We start from the raw sequence: 21050 nt of genomic DNA on the forward strand, positions 1-21050 counted from the left end.
GTTTAGTAGGGAGGTTGGTCGGCTTCAGCCCAGCATCTCTGCGGCGCCCTCGAAGGACTGGGTGGTGTCAGCTGGGCCTGTCCAAGATGGGACAGTGCGGAGAATAGGCCAAGACGGAGACTTCGCAGTCCAGGCAGTAGTCACCTCCAAGACCAGGGCCCCGAGACCTCCTATTTCTCCGACGCCGGCACAACTGGGGGCGCAGGCGGCGGGTCTCGGAGGCAGAGGTGGGCTCGCACCTCTTGCAGCTGAGCGCGCAGCTCCTCCAGGGCGAGCTGCATCTGCGTGGCCTGCACCTGCGTCTGCAGCTCCTCGAGCGCCAGCCCCAAGTGGCCCACCTCGCCCTGCAGCGACTCCCTGGCAATGCGTCGCTCCTTTTCCTTGCGGCGCTGCTTCAACTGGTGGCGCCAGTACTCCAGCATCAGGCAGCTGCAGGCGGTGATGAAGATGATGCCCTCACCCAGCAGCTCCGCGCCCAGCTCGGCGGCTGCCCCCTCGTTCAGCGGCTTGACGGCAGCGGCATTGAAGCCCATGATGCGCATTTTGGTCCGCATCTCCAGCCAGTGGTACACTGCGGGGAAAGACTGGAGTCAGGGATCTTTTGCAGGGCAGCCTCCTGCAAGCTCAGCCCCTCTGTGCCTCGATGTCCCCAATGTAGCAATGGGGATGTGGTCACCACAATCGGACGCGTGCTGGAGGGGGAGCCTTAACGAAGACAAGCGCAGGCCTCACACCCAGAATCCTCTAGGGAAAACTTGCTTAACTAATGACTTACTCACGTGAAGGTGGAGTGTCAGCTTTTGCATCTTTATAAACACAGAAGATGCTGATGCTCTTTTGTTTTATTTCTTTTTCTTCTTTTGAGCCAGGGTTTCGCTCTATCGTCCAGGCTGGAGTGCAGTGCCGAGATCACGGCTCACTGCAGCCTCAAATTCCTGGGCCGCCTCCTCCTGCCTCAGCCTCCAGAGTAACTGGGACAACGTGTGCGCGTCATCATGCCTGGCTAATTATTAAATTTTTTGGTAGAAACGGGGTCTCCTTGCGTTGCCCAGGCTGGTCTCGAACTCCTGGGCTCAAGTGATCTTCCTGCCAAAGCCACCCAAAGTGCTGGGTCTACAGGTGTGCCCAGCCCTGAGGCTAACTCTTAATTCCATCAAGAATTCATACTTCGCTGGGCGCGGTGGCTCACGCCTGTAATCCCAGCACTTTGAGAGGCTGAGACAGGTGGCTCAGTTGAGGTCAGAAGCTCGAGACCAACCTGGCCAACATGGCGAAACCCCGACTCTACTAAAAATACAAAAATTAGCCAGGTGTGATGGCGCATGCCTCTAATACCAGCTACTCTGAAGGCTGAGGCAGGAGAATCGCTTGAAACCGAGAGGCAGCAGCTGCAGTGAGCCGAGATCATGTCACTGTACTCCAATCTGGGAGACAGAGCGAGACTCTATTTAAAAAAAAAAAAAAAAATTGTAACTTGATTTTTCACTGCATTCCCCTCCAACCTCATGAACTACCTGGAATTCGTCACATATTCTACCTCCTACCCTTTCCCCTCCCAATTTTTACAAGTGGTTTTTATTTTTATTCTTTTACTGTTTATTTTTATTTATGTATGTATGTTTTTTTTTTTTTTATTGAGACGGGGTCTTGCTCCATTGCCCAGGTTGTAGTGCAGTGGCACCATCTCAGCTCACTGCAACCTCCACCTCCCAGGTTCAAGCAATTTCCAGCTAATTTTTGTATTTTTAGTAGGGACGGGTTTTCACCATCTTGGCCAGGCTGGTATCGAACTCCTGACCTCAAATGATCCATCTGCCTCAGCCTCCCAAAGTGCTAGGATTACAAACGTGAGCTACCACGCCCAGCCTTTATTTATTTATTTATTTATTTATCATTTATTTATTTATTTTGAGACAGAGTCTCACTCTGTCCCCCAGACTGGAGTGCAGTGGTATGATCTCGGCTCGCTGCAGCCTTTGCCTCCCACATTCAAGCCATTCTGGTGCCTTAACCTCCCAAGTAGCTTGGATCAATGGCGTGCGACATCATGTCAGCTCCTTTTTTTTTTTTTTTCTTTGTATTTTTAGTAGAGACAGGGTTTCACTATGTTGGTCAGGCTGGTCTTGAACTCCTGACCTCAAGTGATCCACCTGCCTCAGCCTCCCAAAGTGCTGGATTATAGGCATGAGCCACCACGCCCAGACTATTTTTTTTACTGTTTATCAGTAACCTATGTAATTGCTTTGTGCAATGCTTTGTGCTGCCTGAAATTGAAAATATAGACAATGTAAAATATGAAGGTTATGGAAATATTAATCCTGTAGATCCATAATGAAGATGTATTTTTATTTCACTAAACCAGTGGTGTGTGAAGCATTATCATTAAATACCAGCTGTACTCACTACTTCATATCGTGCCACATTTTTGTTTTCTTTTATTTCAACTTTGATGTTACTGTATGAAGGTTTTAGTTTTTCCTAGAATGATGATTCTCAAACTATGCAACCCACAAAAATTCACCATGGGACTAAGATCATCCAGATGTTTGCTCCTATTCTGTTTATTAAATAAATACTCATGGACACACTGGCTGTTCTCTGGGCTGCTGCAGGACTGTTCTCCTTCATATCGCTCCTCCTGTTTTGAGAAACTTGCATTCTCTTTGTTGAATTTCATTCTAGTTTTCCTGGAGTATATCCCTAAATACCTTTCGCAGAAAGGATGCTTAGTACCTCAGTGTTTTGAGTCCTTGAATATCTGAAATATCTTTTTCCACCTTCACATTAGATTAGATGATAAATTCTAGCCCCAGAATGACTAGTTCTAAATCCTATTCCTCAGCAGTTTGGTGGCCTGGTTCCATGATGTATAAAGGCAGAGAGGCTTGTTGTCACCCCTGTGGCACTGACATTACACCAAGATGGATGCTTTTCTCATTCCCCTTACTTTAAACTACTTTAAACTATCTTCTATCCAAATCCTGTTTCTCTCTTTAGCCCTTGAATTTTTCTTGTCTGCTCAGTAAAGGATTAACCTCACCCAAATAGAGGTCTGACCTTTGCCTTTTACTCCTGGGAGGTAATTTTTTAGTTCTTGGAATGTACAGCCTAAACTGGGGACTTGGGCCACACCAAATGGTTTGTGCTAATAGTGGTGATTTATGGTAGGGGCTTTGGGCCATGTGGTATCAGCTTAACCTCTGGAGGGGCTAGAATCTAAGGGGAGCCACACAAGTGGTCAGCCTTATCCACATGCCTATCCCTATTAAAAACCCTGGACACCGAGGCTCAGGGAGACTTCCCTGATGGGTGATATCATGTCTCTCATCATTACTGGGAGAAGTTAGTGCTGTCCACAACTGCACCAGGTCCTTAAACTGGCACTTGGAACTCTCCTGGACCCATGGACTTCTTCCCTGGGCTGATTGTAATCTGATTCTTTTCACTGTAATGAGCCACAACCATGAGAATAACTGACCCTAGCGAGTTCTGTGAGTCTTTCTAGCAAATTACTGAAACTGATGGTGGTCTTGGAGACTCCTGGGCTTGCAGTCAATATCAGAAGTGAAGGTAGTCTCGGTGACCCCCTAACTGTGTCTTATCCGTTGCCTCCTCTCCATTTTCTCCTACCTTTCTCCTACCCCTTCCCAGTCTGGAACGCCACCCTGCACTGATCTCATTTGCCTTTCCTGTTTTTTTCATTGCTCCTTTTTGTTACACCAGTGGGAGGTTTTGTTGACTTTTCAGAACTTATTTTTTCCCCTGATTTTCATAGTCTTTATTTAAAATTTGATTATAAAATGTCCAAACATACAGGGAAGTTTAGTGTTCATTGGGCTTTAAAATTTTTTTTTTTTTAAAAGAGATGGGGTCTCACTATGTTGTCCACCCTTGTCTCAAACTTCCAGCCTCAAGCAATCCTCCCACCACAGCCTCCTAAAGTGCTGATTGCAAGCATGAGCCACTGTGCCCAGCCCTAGGATTATTTTTATTTTTATTTTTATTTTTGAGATGGAGTTTTGCTCTTCTCCCCCAGGCTGGAATGCAATGACACTATCTCCACTCACTGCAATTTCTGCCTCCCAGGCTCAAGCGATTCTCCTGCCTCAGCCTCCCTAGTAGCTGGGATTACAGGCATGTGCCACCACGCCCAGCTAGTTTTTCTATTTTTTTTTTTTTTTTTTTTTTGAGACAGAGTCTCGCTTAGTCGCCCAGGCTGGAGTGCAATGGCGCGATCTCGGCTCACTGCAAGCTCCGCCTCCCGGGTTCACGCCATTCTCCTGCCTCAGCCTCCCGAGTAGCTGGGACTACAGGCGCCCGCCGCCTCGCCCGGCTAATTTTTTGCATTTTTTTTTTTTTTAGTAGAGACGGGGTTTCACCGTGTTAGCCAGGATGGTCTCGATCTCCTGACCTCGTGATCCGCCCGCCTCGGCCTCCCAAAGTGCAGGGATTACAGGCGTGAGCCACCGCGCCCGGCTAGTTTTTGTATTTTTACAAAATAAAATGTGTCCACCACAGCCACCGTTAAGCAGTGGGCAGGTTGTCACCTCTGACTCTGGCCTGGAGATAAGTCAGACTCAATCCATGTGAATTCTACAATCAGTTTGTCAGTTTGCACACACATGCACATGCACAAATATACAAACACACACTTTTTGGCATAGAATTGGGATTGACTTGAATCTATAAATCAGTTTATAAGATGATATCTTTACAATATTGAACCTTCCAAATGAAGGAATCCACAGCTTTGGCACAAAGATTACTTTACAGTGAAAACACTTGAAATGTTCTCTAAACTTCTCTTACTGAACTAAAGGAGAGCCTCCTGAAAATACAACTGCCATTAACCCCCTCCGAGGGAGTTTTCTGCAAATTCCAGAAAGGAGACAGACTATCCATCTCTATTAGAATTAAAAATCACACAGGAAAACAATAGAGGCCAGGCACTGCGGCTCATGCCTGTAATCCCAGCACTTTGGGAGGCTGAGGCGGATCACCTGAGGTCAGGAGTTCCAGACCAGCCTGGCCAACATAATTAAACCCCATCTGTACTAAAAATACAAAAATTAGCCAGACATGGTGGCGGAAAATAATAGAACTATCCATACTTTTCTACTGAACCCCTTTTTCTTTTCTTTTCTTTTTTTTTTTTTTTTTTTTGAGATGGAATCTTGCTCTGTTGCCCAGGCTGGAGTGCAGTGGCGTGATCTCGGCTCATCACAACCTCTGCCTCCCAGGTTCAAGCGATTCTCCTGCCTCAGCCTCCCAAGTAGCTGGGACTACAGGCACGCGCCACCATGCCCGGCTAATTTTTGTATTTTTAGTAGAGATGGGGTTTCACTATGTTGGCCAGGCTTGTCTTGAACTCCTGACCTCGTGATCCCCTGCCTTGGCCTTCCAAAGTGCTGGGATTACAGGCGTGAGCCACTGCGCCCAGCCTGAACCCCTTTTTCTTAAGTCGGTAAATAAACCTTTACTTCCAGCTATTCAATGAGTTACTCATTACAGAGTTCCCTTGCCTAATGTGTAAATAAACTTTTTCTCTCCACCTGTTGATCTGTCTATTGTTAATTAATTCGCAGGTTCCCAACAACAGGGATCTAGATTGGTAGAGGAAAAGATCTTCCTGTCAATGCAATCCATGAACATGGTATTCTCTTCATTTAGGTCTTTAAGGAATTCATCTCAATAATGTTTTGTAGTTTACAGAATAGATACCTGCATATAAATTCAGTTTATTCCTATGCATTAGATATTTTGATACTATTTTGATGGCAACATTTCAAATTTCATTTTCTATTTGTTTGTTGCTGGTACTGATTATAGCAATAAATTGATTTCTGTACCTTATATCCAGTGATCTTGATAAATTAATTCTTACTTTTTTTTTTTTTTTTTGAGACAAGGTCTCAGTCTCTTACCCAGGCTGGAGAGAAGTGGTACAACCATAGCTTACTGCAGCCTCAAGTGATCCACCCACCTCAGCCTCCTGAGTAGCTGGGACTGCAGGGATGCAACACCATGCCTGGCTAATTTTTGTAATTTTCTGTAAAGACAGGGTTTTGCCATGTTGTTCAGGCTAGTCTCGAACTCCCGGGCTCAAGTGATCCACCTGCGTTGGCCTCCCAAAGTGCTGGGATTACAGGCATGAACCGCCATGCCCAGCCTAATTAGTTCTTATTCTTCTTAGTCATATAGTTTGTTTATAAATTATTTTAATTGTACATACACAATGTAGTTGTTTGAACATAATAACTGTTTTTTCTTTTTCTTTCTTTTTTTTTAAGAGTTGAAGTCTCACTCTCTCACCCAAGCTGGAGTGCAATAGCACAATTATGGCTCACTATAGCCTTGATCTCCTGAGCTCAAGAGATCCTCCCACCTCAGCCTCCTGAGTAGCTGGGACTAAAGGTGCCTGCTGCCACAACCTGTTAGAAATTGGTTTTCTTGCCGGGTGTGATGGATCACACCTGCAATCCCAGTAAGTTGACAGGCCAAGGCAGGCGGATCACCTGAGGTCAGGAGTTTGAGACCAGCCTGGCCAACATGGTGAAACCCTGTCTCTAATGAAAAAATAAAAACATTAGCCAGGCGTGGTAGCATGCACCTGTAATCCCAGCTACTCAGGAGGCTTAGGAAGGAGAATTGCATGAACCCAGGAGGTGGAGGTTGCAGTGAGCCGAGATTGCACTCCAGCTGGGTGACAGAGCGAGACTCCATCTCAAAAAAAAAATTAATTAAAAAAAAAAAAAATGTGGGCCGGGCGCAGTGGCTCAAGCCTGTAATCCCAGCACTTTGGGAGGCCGAGATGGGTGGATCATGAGGTCAGAAGATCGAGACCATCCTGGCTAACACGGTGAAACCCCGTCTCTACTAAAAATACAAAAAAACTAGCTGGGCATGGTGGCGGGCGCCTGTAGTCCCAGCTACTCAGGAAGCTGAGGCAGGAGAATGGCGTAAACCCAGGAGGCGGAGCTTGCAGTGAACTGAGATCTGGCCACTGCACTCCAGCCTGGGTGATAGAGCGAGACTCCGTCTCAAAAAAAAAAAAAAAAAAAAAAATTGTGGGCCAGGCGCGGTGACTCACACCTGTAATCCCAGCATTTTGGGAGGCTGAGGCAGGCGGATCACATGAGGTCAGGAGTTCAGGACCAGCCTGGCCAACAGGGCAAAAACCCATCTCTATTAAAAATACAAAAAAATTAGCCAGGCATGGTGACGGGCACCTATAATCCCAGCTAATAGGGAGGCTGAGGCAGAAGAATAGCTTGAACTTGGGAGGCAGAGGTTGCAGTAAGCCAAGATCACACCACTGCACTCCAGCCTTGGTGACGAGTGAAATTCTGTCTCAAAAAAAAAAAAAAAAGTGTATGGAAACGCAAAGGGCCAAGAATAGTAACATTGAAGAGAAAAACTGGAAACCTTACACTACCGGATATAAAGCTATCATAAAGCTATAATCATCAAAACAGGGTGGCATTTCCACATGAATAGACAGGCCAATGGTAAAGTGTAGAGAATCCAGAAATATTCACACATGCACAGTCATATGACTTGTGACGAAAGTGACACTGTGGTGCAGCGGGATAAGAATGGCCTTTTCCAGACATGTCATTGGATCACCTGAATATGCGCAGACAAAAAAATAAACTTTAACATCTACCTCACATAATACACAAAAATTTATTCCACAGGGATTGCTGATCAAAATATGAGAGACACAAATATAACACTTTTATATAAAAATAAAAAAGTAGGAGGCTGGGTATACTGGCTCATGCCTATAAACTCTGTGCTTTGGGAGGCCAAGGTGGGAGGATTGCTTCAGAGAAGGAGTTCAAGACCATACTGGGCAACATGGTGAAACCCTATCTCTACAAAAAATAAATAAAATTAGCCGGGTATGGTGGTGCACCTGCCGCCATGCCAGGCTAATTAAAAAAAAAAAATTATTAGAGATGGGGTTTTGTCATGTTGGTCAGGCTTGTCTTGAACTTCTTTTTTGTTTGTTGTTTTTTGAAATATAGTCTCGCTCTGTCGCCCAGGCTGGAGTGCAGTGGTGCAACCTTGGCTCACTGCAACCTCCGCCTCCCAGCTACTCAGCAGGCTGAGCTACGAGGATCATGTAAGCCCGAGAGTTGAAGGCTGTAGTGAGTTGTGATGGTGCCACTGCACTCAGGCCTGGACAATAGAGCAAGACTCTGTCTCAAAAAAAAAAAAAAAAACTTTCATTCTTCAAAACATGCCAGCAAGAGAGGGAAAAGGCAAATCATAGACTGGAAGAAGCCATTTGCAATATATCAATCCGACAAATAACTCAAATGCAGGACATACAGAGACCTCCTGCCAATCAAAAGGGGAAAGGTAGAGGAACCCTCCTGCTTATCAAAAGGGGAAAGGTAGAGAACCCAGTGGAAAATGTATTGCAATACATCAATCTGACAAATAACTCAAATTCTGGACATACAGAGACCTCCTGCCAATCAAAAGGGGAAAGGTAGAGAACCCAGTGGAAAATTGATGGCAATACATTAATCCAACAAATAACTCAAATTCTGGACATACAGAGACCTCCTGCCAATCAAAAGGGGAAAGGTAGAGAACCCTCCTGCCAATCAAAAGGGGAAAGGTAGAGAAGCCAGTGGAAAATTGATGCCAATACATCAATCTGACAAATAACTCAAATTCTGGACATACAGAAACCTCCTGCCAATCAAAAGGGGAAAGGTAGAGAACCCAGTGGAAAATGACTTGACTCACAAAAGAGGATGGTATCTTTTTCTTTTTCTTTTCTTTTTGAGATGGAGTTTTGCTCATGTTGCCCAGGCTGGAGCACAGTGGTACGATCTCGGCTCACTGCAACCTCCGCCCTCTGGTTTCAAGCAATTCTCCTGCCTCAGCCTCTCGGGTAGCTGGGACTACAGGCACGCACCACCACGCCCAGCTAATTTTTTGTATTTTTAGTAGAGATGGGGTTTCACCATGTTGGCCAGGATGGTCTCGAACTCCTGACCTCGTGATCCACCTGCCTTGGCCTCCCAAAGTGCTGGGATTACAGGCATGAGCCACCACGCCCGGCCACCCAGGCAGTTTCTTAAAAAGTTAAACATAGGCCAGGTACAGTGGCTTACACATCTGTATTCCCAGCACTCTGGGAGGCTACTCATCGCTTGAACCCAGGAGTTCAAGACCAAACTGGGCAACATGGTGAAACCCCTTCTCTACAAAAACATCACAAAAGAATTTTAATGTTTTTATTTTTTCTGCCACGCTCAGCTAATTTTTGTATGTTTTGTAGAGCTGACGTCTCACTATGTTGCCCAGGCTGGTCTCAAACTCCTGACCTCAAGCTATCCACCCACTTCTGTCTCCCAAAGTGCTGGGATTACAGGCATGAACACTGCACCCAGTCAAAAAACACAAAAATTAGCCCGGCATGGTGGCGTGTGCCTGTAGTCCCAGCTACTGGACAGGGGTGGGGTTGAGGTTGCAGTGAGCAGAAAGCGTGTCACTGCACTCCAGCCTGGGTGACAGAGCCAGACCTTGTCTCAAAAAAAAAAAAAAAAAGGAATGATATATTCATGCAATAAAATGGACCATGCATTGTATGACTCCATTTATATGAAATGCTCAAATAATGCAATCTATTGAGGCAGAAATCTATTGAGATCAGTGATTTTTAGGGGATGAAGGAAGGAGGCGAATGGAGAGTCACTGCAAATGAACGTGAGGGATCTTTTGGAGATGATGGAAATGTTCTGAAATTGGAATGTGGAGATGGTTGCATAACCATGTCAGTTTACTGAAAATCATCAAATCGTACCCTTAAAATGGGTGAGTTTCGGCCGGGCGCAGTGGCTCATGCCTGTAATACCAGCACTTTGGGAGGCCGAGGCAGGTGGATCACGAGGTCAGGAGATTGAGACCATTGTGACCAACATGGTGAAACCCCGTCTCTACTAAAAATACAAAAATTAGCCAGGTGTGGTGGCAGGCACCTGTAGTCCCAGCTACTCGGGAGGCTGAGGCAGAAGAATCGCTTGAACCCAGGAGGCAGAAGTTGCAGTGAGCTGAGATCATGCCACTGCACTCCAGCCTGGGTGCCAGAGCGAGACTCTGTCTCAAAAAAATTAAAAAATTAAAAATATAATTAATTCGGCCAGGCGCGGTGGCTCAAGCCTGTAATCCCAGCACTTTGGGAGGCCGAGACGGGCGGATCACAAGGTCAGGAGATCGAGACCATCCTGGCTAACACGGCGAAACCCCGTCTCTACTAAAAACACAAAAAATTAGCCGGGTGAGGTGGCGGCGCCTGTGGTCCCAGCTACTCAGGAGGCTGAGGCAGGAGAATGGCGTGAACCCGGGAGGCGGAGCTTGCAGTGAGCTGAGATCTGGCCACTGCACTCCAGCCTGGGCGACAGAGCGAGACACCGTCTCAAAAAAAAAAAAAAAAAAAAAAAATTAATTCAAGATGGATTAGAGACTTAAATGTTAGACCTAATACCATAAAAACCCTAGAAGAAAACCTAGGTAATACCATTGAGGACATAGGCATGGGCAAGGACTTCATGTCTAAAACACCAAAAGCAACGGCAACAAAAGCCAAAATTGACAAATGGGATCTAATTAAACTAAAGAGCTTCTGCACAGCAAATAAACTACCATCAGAGTGAACAGACAACCTACAGAATGGGAGAAAATTTTTGCAATCTACTCATCTGACAAAGGGCTAATATCCAGAACCTACAAAGAACTCAAACAAATTTACAAGAAAAAAAACAACCCCATCAAAAAGTGGGCAAAGGATATGAATAGACATTTCTCAAAAGAGGACATTCATACAGCCAACAGACACATGAAAAAATGCTCATCATCACTGGCCATCAGAGAAATGCAAATCAAAACCACAATGAGATACCATCTCACACCAGTTAGAATGGCAATCATTAAAAAGTCAGGAAACAACAGGTGCTGGAGAGGATGTGGAGAAATAGGAACACTTTTACACTGTTGGTGGGATTGTAAACTAGTTCAACCATTATGGAAAACAGTATGGCGATTCCTCAAGGATCTAGAACTAGATGTACCATATGACCCAGCCATCCCATTACTGGGTATATACCCAAAGGATTATAAATCATGCTGCTATAAAGACACATGCACACGTATGTTTATTGCGGCACTATTCATAATAGCAAAGACTTGGAATCAACCGAAATGTCCATCAGTGACAGACTGGATTAAGAAAATGTGGCACATATACACCATGGAATACTATGCAGCCATAAAAAAGGATGAGTTTGTGTCCTTTGTAGGGACATGGATGCAGCTGGAAACCATCATTCTCAGCAAACTATCGCAAGAACAGAAAACCAAACACCACATGTTCTCACTCATAGGTTGGAACTGAACAATGAGATCACTTGGACTCGGGAAGGGGAACATCACACACCGGGGCCTATCACGGGGAGGGAGGGGGGGGAGGGATTGCATTGGGAGTTATACCTGATGTAAATGACGAGTTGATGGGTGCTGATGAGTTGATGGGTGCAGCACACCAACATGGCACAAGTATATATATGTAACAAACCTGCATGTTATGCACATGTACCCTAGAACTTAAAGTATAATAAAAAAAAGAAAAATAAAAAATAAAAAAAGAAAAGAAAACAAAGGGTGAGTTTCATGGTGTGTAGATTATACCTTGATAAAGCTGTTTAAACAAACAAAACAGGCCAGGGCGCGGTGGCTCATACCTGTAGTCCCGGCTACTTGGGGGGTTAAAGTGGGAAGATTGCTTGAGCCTGGGAGGTTGAGGCTGCAGTGAGCTGTGACTGCACCACTACACTGCAGCCTGGGTGACTGAGTGAGTCTCAGAAAAAAAAAAGGCCAGGCGCAGCATCTCACATGTGTAATCCCAGCACTTTGGGAGGCCAAGGCAGGTGGATCACCTGAGATCAGGTGGGCGTGGTGAAGGGTGCCTGTAATCCCAGCTACTTGGGAGGCTGAGGCAGGAGAATCACTTGAACTTGGGAGGTGGAGGTGGCAGTGAGCCAAGATGGCGCCACTGCACTCCAGCCTGGGTGACAGAGAGAGACTCCGTCTCAAAACACAAACAAGCAAAAAGGCCAGAACACCGGGGTCCAGGACCTCTCTCACTGGAATTGGCAAATGCTGTCATGAAGGGTAGGGGGGGGTGGGTGGGGAGGTGGGGTTCACAGTCTCCATGCTGGGCCCAAGTGGATCCCGCCTAACTCAGAGACCTCAGGAATGAATGTCTGTATTTCTGAGGTTTTTGATTTTCCAGAATCTAAACCCCTCTGTTGGACTGGGGACACGCCACTGCTGTGAGTCCGAGTCAGGAACAGCCTGCAACAGAAACTGGAGAAACCCATGGCTTCCCCGTATGGGGACTAGTCTCCCACAACCAGAAGGCTGCCCTAGGATGTCACCGGGAACCCAGGCTCCTGGTTCAGCCCTACCCTCCTCATTACGGGGCTCTTAGCCACATGCCCAAAAGATGCCTGCTGCCCCTTGGCATCACAGCCTCCTTCCAGGCAGGAGATGGGGGCAGGGGGTGTCAGAGGAAGTGTGTGTCTAATCTGTCACTTTTTATGGAAAAGTCACTGAATTTTACAGAACCCCCATTCCACATAGCCATCCTGTACTATAGGGGGTCTGGGAGGTCCACTGTTCTTGGCTGGATACATAGTCACCCTTCATTTAATTGGGGCCTTGTGTAGCAGCTCAGGCTTGTAATCCCAGCACTATGGGAGGCCCAGGCAGGAGGATCACCTGAGTCCAGAAGTTTGAGACTAGCCTGGGCAACACAGGGAGACCTGGTCTCTACTAAAAAATAAAACAAAATAAATAAGATAAATTTTTTTTGAAGGAAAATTTGTATTTTAATTATTTTTATGCACAGAAAACTCAACAGTGTACATTTAACCCAGTTTAGTGGCAACTTCTTTAGCTTTTGCCTTTTTGAGCTTGGCGATACAAGCCACAGACTTGGGACCCAAGACATTGCCGCCCCAGTGACGATGGATCTCATCGTATCTGTCGTTGTAATTGGTCCTGATAACTTCCACCAGCTTAGCCAAAGCGCCTTTGTCTTCCGAGTTCACTTGTGTAAAGGCGACAGTGGTCCAGGTCTTCCTGTGGACTAGACGTCCCAGTCTTGCCTTCCCCTTGATAATGCAGTAAGGGACCCCCATTTTACGACACAGGGCAGGCAAGAAGACAACCAGCTCGATGGGATCCACGTCGTGTGCAATCACCGCCAGCTGAGCCTTCTTGTTCTCCACCAAGGTGGTGACGGTGTTAACTCCTGCTCGAAAGACAGGTGGTCTCTTAGTGGAGACATCCCCTTTGCCAGCAGCTTTCTTCTCGGCCCGGGCCAACAGCCTCTGCTTCTTCTCTTGCTTTATCTCTGGTCTGTACTTCTGGGCCAGCTTAAGCAGCTGAGTAGCTGTCTGGCGGTCCAGGGCCTGGGTGAACTGGTTAATTGCAGGAGGCACTTCCAGTTGCTTATAGAGGATGGCTCTCTGCCGCTGCAACCTGATAGAGCGAGGCCATTTCACAAAGCGGGTGAGGTCTCTTTTGGGCTGGATGTCCTGTCCAATGCCAAAATTCTTAGGCCTTTTCTCAAACAGGGGATTCACCACTTTCTTGGCCTCCTGCTTTTTCACGACAGCAGGGGCCAGAGCCACCTTCTTGCCCTTGGCCTTCTTTCCTTTCGGCATCTTGGGCGGCGGAGGAGCAAGATACGTTTTTTCTAGAGAAAGAGTCTCACTCTGCTAGCCAGGCTGGAGTGCAGTGGTGCAATGATGGCTTATTGAAGCCTCGACCTCCTGGGCTCAAGCAAACCTCCTGCCTCAGCCTCCTGAGTAGCTGGGACTATAGGCACGCACCACCACACCTGGCGCATTTTGAAACATTTTATAGAAACAGGGTCTCACGATGTTTCTCAGGCTGGTCTTGGACTCCTGGGCTCAAGCGATCCTCCCACCTCGGCCTCCCAAAGTGCTGATATTATAGGTGTGAACCACCATACCTGGCCTGAACCTGAAATCTTGGGGAAGGCTTCAAGGATACAAAGCGACCCCTAGGATCCATATTAGGGGGTGGGGTAGGTCCAGGGCAGTGGTAGGGGGTGGTACCCATGGTGCTGACAGCCCTCTGACCTTGGAGTCCCCCAGTGCTTCATGCTCGTTGCAACCCAACAGACAGACTCCTTGCTGAGAAGTGGCTGCCCAGCCAGGGACTATAGTTAGGGGCAGTTAGGTGTGGTCAGGGCACCAAGTTCTAGGAAAAATAAGCCAGCCAAGTGAAGTGGGTTACTTCCAGCCCTGGTCCATACAAGCCATGCTGTGTCCTCACAAAGACCATCCCCAGGGGGACCTTGAAATAAACACACTGAAGATGGCAGAGTTGCAACAGCCTGAGTCCCTGAATGACAGTGTGGAGGAGGAGGGCTGCCCTGCCAACCTGTTCCCAGCTAGTACAGCTGTGCATTGCTTAATGACAGGGACACAGTCTGAGAAAGGCATTGTTTGGTGATTTCGTCATTGTGCAAACATCACAGAGTGGGCTTACACAAACCTAGATAGTGTAGCCTGCTACACACCTAGGCTACGTGGTCGAGCTTTCTGCTTCTAGGCTATAAACCTAAACAGCATGTGACTGTACTGAAAATTGCAGGGAGTTACAACACAATGGTAAGTATTTGCATGTCTAGACACATCTAAACGTAGAAAAGGTACAGTAAAAATACGCTATTATCATTTTACGAGACCACTGTTGTATATGCGGTTTGTTGTTGACAGAAACCTCATTATGTGGTACATTACTTCACTGTTTTGGTTTTTTTTTTTTTTTTTTTGAGATGGAGTCTCGCTCTGTCACCAGGCTGGAGTGCGGTGGCACGATCCCGGCTCACTGCAACCTCCACCTCCCTGGTTCAAGCGATTCTCCTGCCCCAGCCCCCCCAAGTAGCTGGGATTACAGGCACGCGCCACCAAGCCCAGCTAATTTCAGTATTTTTAGTAGACAGGTTTCACCATGTTGGCCAGGATGGTCTCGATCTCCTGACCTCGCAATCCACCCACCTTGGCTTCCCAAAGTGCTGGGATTACAGGTGTGAGCCACCGTGCCCGGCCCATGACTTCACTGTTTTATTTTGTTTGTTTATTTATTTATTTATTTTTGAGATAGGGTCTCACTCTGTTGCCCAGGCTGGAGTGCAGTGGCACAATCTCAGTTCACTTCAAGCTGCAACTCTCCGGCTCGAGCAGCCATCCCACCTCAGCCTCCTGAGTATCTGGGACTAGAGGAGCAAGCTACCACGTGTGACTAACTTTTGTATTTTTGTAGAGATAGCATCTCTGTATATTGCCCAGGGGCTGGTCTCAAACTCCTGGGCTCAAGCGATCCTCCAGCTTTGGCCTCCCTAAGTGCTGGGATTACAAGCATGAGCTAGCATGACTGGCCTATTTTTATTTTTATTTTTAATTTTTTATTTTTTTGAGACAGAGTCTCGCTCTGTTGCCCAGGCTTGAGTGCAGTCATGCGATCTTGGCTCACTGCAACCTCCAACTCCTGGGTTTAAGTGATTCTCCTGCCTCAGCCCCCTGAGTACCTGGGATTACAGGCACACACCACCACGCCTAAGTTTTGTATTTTTAGCAGAGATGGAGTTTCACCATGTTGGTCAGGCCAGTCTCGAACTCCTGACCTCAAGTGATCTGCCCACCTTGGCCTCCCAAAGTACTGGGATTACAGGCGTGAGCCACTGTGCCCAGCTGTATTTTAATTTTTATGATTTATTTGTATTTGTAGAGGAGGAGTCTTGCTATGTTGCCCAGGCTGTTCTCCAACTCCTGAGCTCAAGCAATCCTCCTGCCTGAGCCTCCCAAAGTGCTGGGATTACACGTGTGAGCACTGCAACTGGCCAACGTTACTGTTTTAAGAGCAAGAAGTAAACTCCATTCACTCAGTATCATTACACATCTTGGGTCTCTGTTACAGAATCGGCATCTCTAACTATAAACCTGTCAAGGTTCCTGCTGGTTTTCTTAGCCAGTGAGCTACCTGATATCCTTCCAGTAAGTTCTTTTTCTGCTTCAGTTAGCCCAGGAAGGTTCCTGTTGCTGGCAACGCAGAGTCATTTTGCAACTGCTTACTCTGTGCTAAGCAGCTTCCTAAGTGTTTTGCATGTATTGATTGATTCACTTTCATAATAACCTTACAAAGGAAGTTCTGTTATCAGGCACAAGATACCCAGTGACTGGCCCAAGCTCACCCTACTGAGGCAGAGCTAGGGACTGACTCCAGGCATTTTGGGATCAGAGCCCATGCCCTTCCCATGATGCTTCACAGCTCTCGAGACAAACGATCTAAGCCTAAAAAGACTGCACGCTACATGCACGTTCATAGCAGCCCTATTCATAGCCACCACACGGCGGAGACAACCCCAACAACGTTCAACAGAGGTATGAAGAAACAAACTGTGCTCTAGCCTTACAATGGATTATTATTCAGCCATTAAAAGGGATGATGGGGGCCGGGCGCGGTGGCTCACGCCTATAATCCCAGCACTTTGGGAGGGCGAGGCAGGAGGATCACCTGAGGTCGGGAGTTCGACAGCAGCCTGACTGACATGATGAAACACTGTCTCCACTAAAAATACAAACTTTGGCCAGGTGCTGTGGCTCACACCTGTAATCCCAGCACTTTGGGAGGCCAAGGCAGGCCGATCACCTGAGGTCAGGAGTTCGAGACCAGCTTGACCAACATGGAGAAACCCCATCTCTACCAAAAATACAAAATTAGCTGGGCGTGGTGGTGCATGCCTGTAATCCCAGCTACTCAGGAGGCTGAGGCAGAAGAATCGCTTGAACCTGGGAGGTGGAGGTTGCAGTGAGCTGAGATCATGCCATTGCACTCCAGCCTGGGCAACAAGAGCGAAACTCTGTCTCAAAATAAATAAATAAATAAATAAAAATAGGAAATTAACCGGGCATGGTGGCACATGCCTGTAATCCCAGCTACTTGCGAGGCCGAGGCAGGAGAATTGCTTGAACCCGGGAGGCGGAGGTTGTGGTGAGCTGAGATCGTGCCATTGCACTCCAGTCTGGGCAACAAGAGGAAAATTCCATCTCAAAAAAACAAAAACAAACAAACAAACAAAAACAAAAATTAGCCAGGTGTGGTGGCAGGCGCCTGTAATTCCAGCTACTCAGGAGGCTGAGGCAGGAGAATTACCTGAACCCGGGAGGCGGAGGTTGTAGTGAGCCGAGATGGCACCACTGCACTCCAGCCTGGGTGACAGAGGGAGACTCCATCTCAAAAAAAAAACATAAATAAATAAATAAAGGAAATCAAGACAAGGCAGGATGGGAGTCTACTTCAAAACAGAGAAAAAAGGGGCTGGTTGTGGTGGCTCACACCTGTAATCCTAGCACTTTGGGAGCTGAGACAAGTGGATGGAATGAGCCCAGGAGTTCATGATCAGCCTGGGCAACATAAAGAGATACCCATCTCTACAAAAAATTAAGAAATTAGCTGAGTGTGGCTGTGGCACACCTATAGTCCCAACTACTCTGGAGGATGACATGGGAGGACTGCTTGAGCCTGGGAGGCTGAGGCTGCAGCGAGCTGTGATTATACCACCGCACTCTAGCCTGGGTGACACAGCAAGACCCTCTCCAAAACACAACAAACAAACAAACAAAAAACAAAAACAAAAACAAAAAAACAAGCAAAAACAAAACAAAACAAAAAACAGAGGCTGAGCACAGTGGCTCACACGTGTAATCCCAGCTTAAAAGTCTCTTCCCAGAGTAAAATTTAGTCTTTACGCTGGCCCAATGCAGCCCACGTTATACAGGTTTGTATAACACATACATCATATGTACATGCTTTTCTTTCTTTCTTTTTTTTTTTTTTTTTGAGACGGAGTCTCACTCTGTCACCCAGGCTGGAGTGCAGTGGTGCGATCTTGGCTCACTGCAACCTCTGCCTCCCGGGTTCAAGCGATTCTCCTGCCTCGGCCTCCCAAGTAGCTGGGACTACAGGCGCCGCCACCACACCCGGATAACTTTTTTGTATTTTTAGTAGAGATGGGGTTTCACCATGTTGCCCAGGCTGGTCTCGAATTCCTGAGATTAGGCAATCTTCCCACCTAGGCCTCCCTAAGTGCTGGGATTACAGGTGTGACAGGCCATGCTTTTCTTTAAGAAACAAAATAAAGGAGAATCAAAACGGCAGAGCGAGACTCCGTCTCCAAAAAAAAAAAAAAAAAAAGTAACAAAGTTGGCCTGGCCTGGCGGCTCACGCCTGTAATCCCAGCACTTTGGGAGGCCGAGGTGGGTGGATCACGAGGTCAGGAGATTGAGAACATCCTGGCTAACACAGTGAAACCCCGTCTCTACTGAAAATACAAAAATTAGCCAGGCATGGTGGCGGGCGCCTGTAGTTTCAGCTACTCGGGAGACTGAGGCAGGAGAATGGTGTGAACCCGGGAGGCGGAGCTTGCAGTGAGCTGAGATTGTGCCACTGCATTCCAGCCTGGGCAACAGAGCGAGACTCTGTCTCAAAAAAAAAAGTTAACAGTTGCCCATCACACATAAGAGCAATTATTATTCAGAGAAACTTATTCTAACAAGACATATAACATATAATGTATGATATTAACATATCATCAATGTGTTATAGAACACACATAATGGGTTTCATACATTTATAATATATGTTAAGTATATACAATGCACATATATCTGTAGTTATTCTTCATGAAATAGAATATAATAAAATAGGAAATATTAAACCGAACTGCAGGCCGGGCGCGGTGGCTCAAGCCTGTAATCCCAGCACTTTGGGAGGCCGAGACGGGCGGATCACGAGGTCAGGAGATCGAGACCATCCTGGCTAACACGGTGAAACCCCGTCTTTACTAAAAAATACAAAAAAAAAAACTAGCCGGGCGAGGTGGCGGGCGCCTGTAGTCCCAGCTACTCGGGAGGCTGAGGCAGGAGAATGGCGTAAACCCGGGAGGCGGAGCTTGCAGTGAGCTGAGATCCGGCCACTGCACTCCAGCCTGGGCCACAGAGCGAGACTCTGTCTCAAAAAAAAAAAAAAAAAAAAAACCGAACTGCAAATATTAAGGGTAATTATTTAATGAAACTTTCATTCCAATGATATGTACATAAGCATATACACTACATATAATATACGATTTATGTTACACATGACATAAAATACATATTATATTCCATTGTATGTCACATAATACATGAATTGTACACTTTTAAAATACATAGAATTGTAAATTATTGTATACATATGCACACGATGGATTATACAAACTCTGCTTTTTTTTTTTGAGACAGGGTCTCACTTTGTCCCCCAGGCTGGAGGGCTGGGGCGTGATCTCAGTTCACTGCAGCCTCAACTACCTGGGTTCAAGCGATCCTCCTGCCTCAGCTCCCCAAGTAGCTGGGACTACAGGTGTGTGCCACCATGCTGGGCTAATTTTTTTTGTTTTTGTTTTTTTGAGACCAAGTCTCGCTCTGGCACCTGGGCTGGAGTGCAGTGGTGCAATCTTGGCTCACTGCAACGTCCAACTCCCCGGCTCAAGCAATTCTCCTATGTCAGCCTCCCAAGTAGCTGGGATTACAGATGTGCACCACCACACCCGGCTAATGTTTGTATTCCTATTAGAGACGGGGTTTCACCATGTTGGCCAGGCTGGTCTCAAACTCCTGACTTCAAGTGACCCTCCCACCTCAGTCTTCCAAAATACTGAGATTACAGGCGTGAGCCACCGCGCCTGGCCTAAAACTCTGCTTCTTATTGTGGCACATGGCTGTAGATTGAGGTGGAGGTTCTGAAATCTGCGCGCAGTGGGGGTTACTGCTGAGCGCTGGGGATATTTCCTGTGGGGAAGGAGGGAGGGAGGGAGGACTCCGCAGAGGGGGAAGCTGAAGCCAGATGCGGTGGAAGCAGAGGCCTGAGTGATCCTGTGGGGGCTCCAGAGCTGGGATGACCTCCACAGTTGTGCCAATCAAGGCAAGGGGCAGCCTTTGCTTGCCTGGACCCCTCGCCCAGCCTCTCCCCTCGCTTACTCTATTCCAGGGGAGGGTAAACTTTTTCCGTAAAGGGCCAGAGAGTACAAGGGCCCTAGGATCTCTGTGCAAATACTCAGCTCTGTCACTGTACTGCAAAAGCAACCGCGGAAAACATGGAAACGAATGAGCGCCTGGGTTCTTTATTTACCAAGACAGGTAGCAATGGCCCCCTTGATTTGGCCCGAAGGCCTTGGTGGTCAGTGAGCCACTGCTCTATTCTGACAGCCAGAACCTCTTGCTGTTCCAGGAACAGGCCAACGCCACATCTGTCCTAGGACTTTCACAGATACTCACAGCCCTCTGTCTCCTTCCATCTGAAGCGCTGCCTCCTCCCTGCCCACCTGTCCAGATCAGCAGTGCCCATGAGTCCGGAACTCCTCCCCTGCCTCTATTCCTCTCAGTGCTCATCACCCCATGCTGGATTAGATCTTTCCCTTTTTTTTTTTTTTTTGAGATGGAGTCTCATTCTTGTTGCCCAGGCTGGAGTGCAACGGTGCAATCTTGGCTCACTGCAACCTCCGCCTCCCGGGTTCAAGCGATTCTCCTGCCTCAGTCTCCTGAGTAGCTGGGATTACAGGCATGCGCCACCACGCCCTACTAATTTTGTATTTTTAGTAAAGACAGGGTTTGTCCATGTTGGTCAGGCTGGTCTCGAACTCCCGACCTCAGGTGATCGGCCTGCCTTGGCCTCCCAAAGAGCTGGGATTACAGGCATGAGCCACCGTGCCCGGCCACTCTTTTCTTCTTTATTGCCGTTCTCTGGCACTAGAATGTCAGCTCCAGTGAGGGCCTCTGCTTACTCCCAACTGGTTCCCAGCTACTAGAACGGAGCCTGGCGCAGTCGATCCTCAATACACTCAGAGATGCCATGCTTCTCCTCTCTCTGTCCACACCGACTCCAGCTACAAGCCATTGCCA

General features: G+C 47.2%; 1 long non-coding RNA gene and 1 pseudogene across 1 annotated transcript in view; one reads left to right on the top strand and one right to left on the bottom strand.

Moving 5' to 3' along the window:
- Window positions 1-21050, top strand: part of LOC144337178 (uncharacterized) — a 67574-nt gene that overhangs the window by 41355 nt on the left and 5169 nt on the right. The window lies entirely within an intron of this gene.
- On the bottom strand, window positions 12823-13765 carry LOC714855 (large ribosomal subunit protein eL8 pseudogene; annotated as a pseudogene).

The sequence above is a fragment of the Macaca mulatta genome, chromosome 19 (assembly GCF_049350105.2).
Source record: "Macaca mulatta isolate MMU2019108-1 chromosome 19, T2T-MMU8v2.0, whole genome shotgun sequence".
Classification (NCBI taxonomy): Eukaryota; Metazoa; Chordata; class Mammalia; order Primates; family Cercopithecidae; genus Macaca; species Macaca mulatta.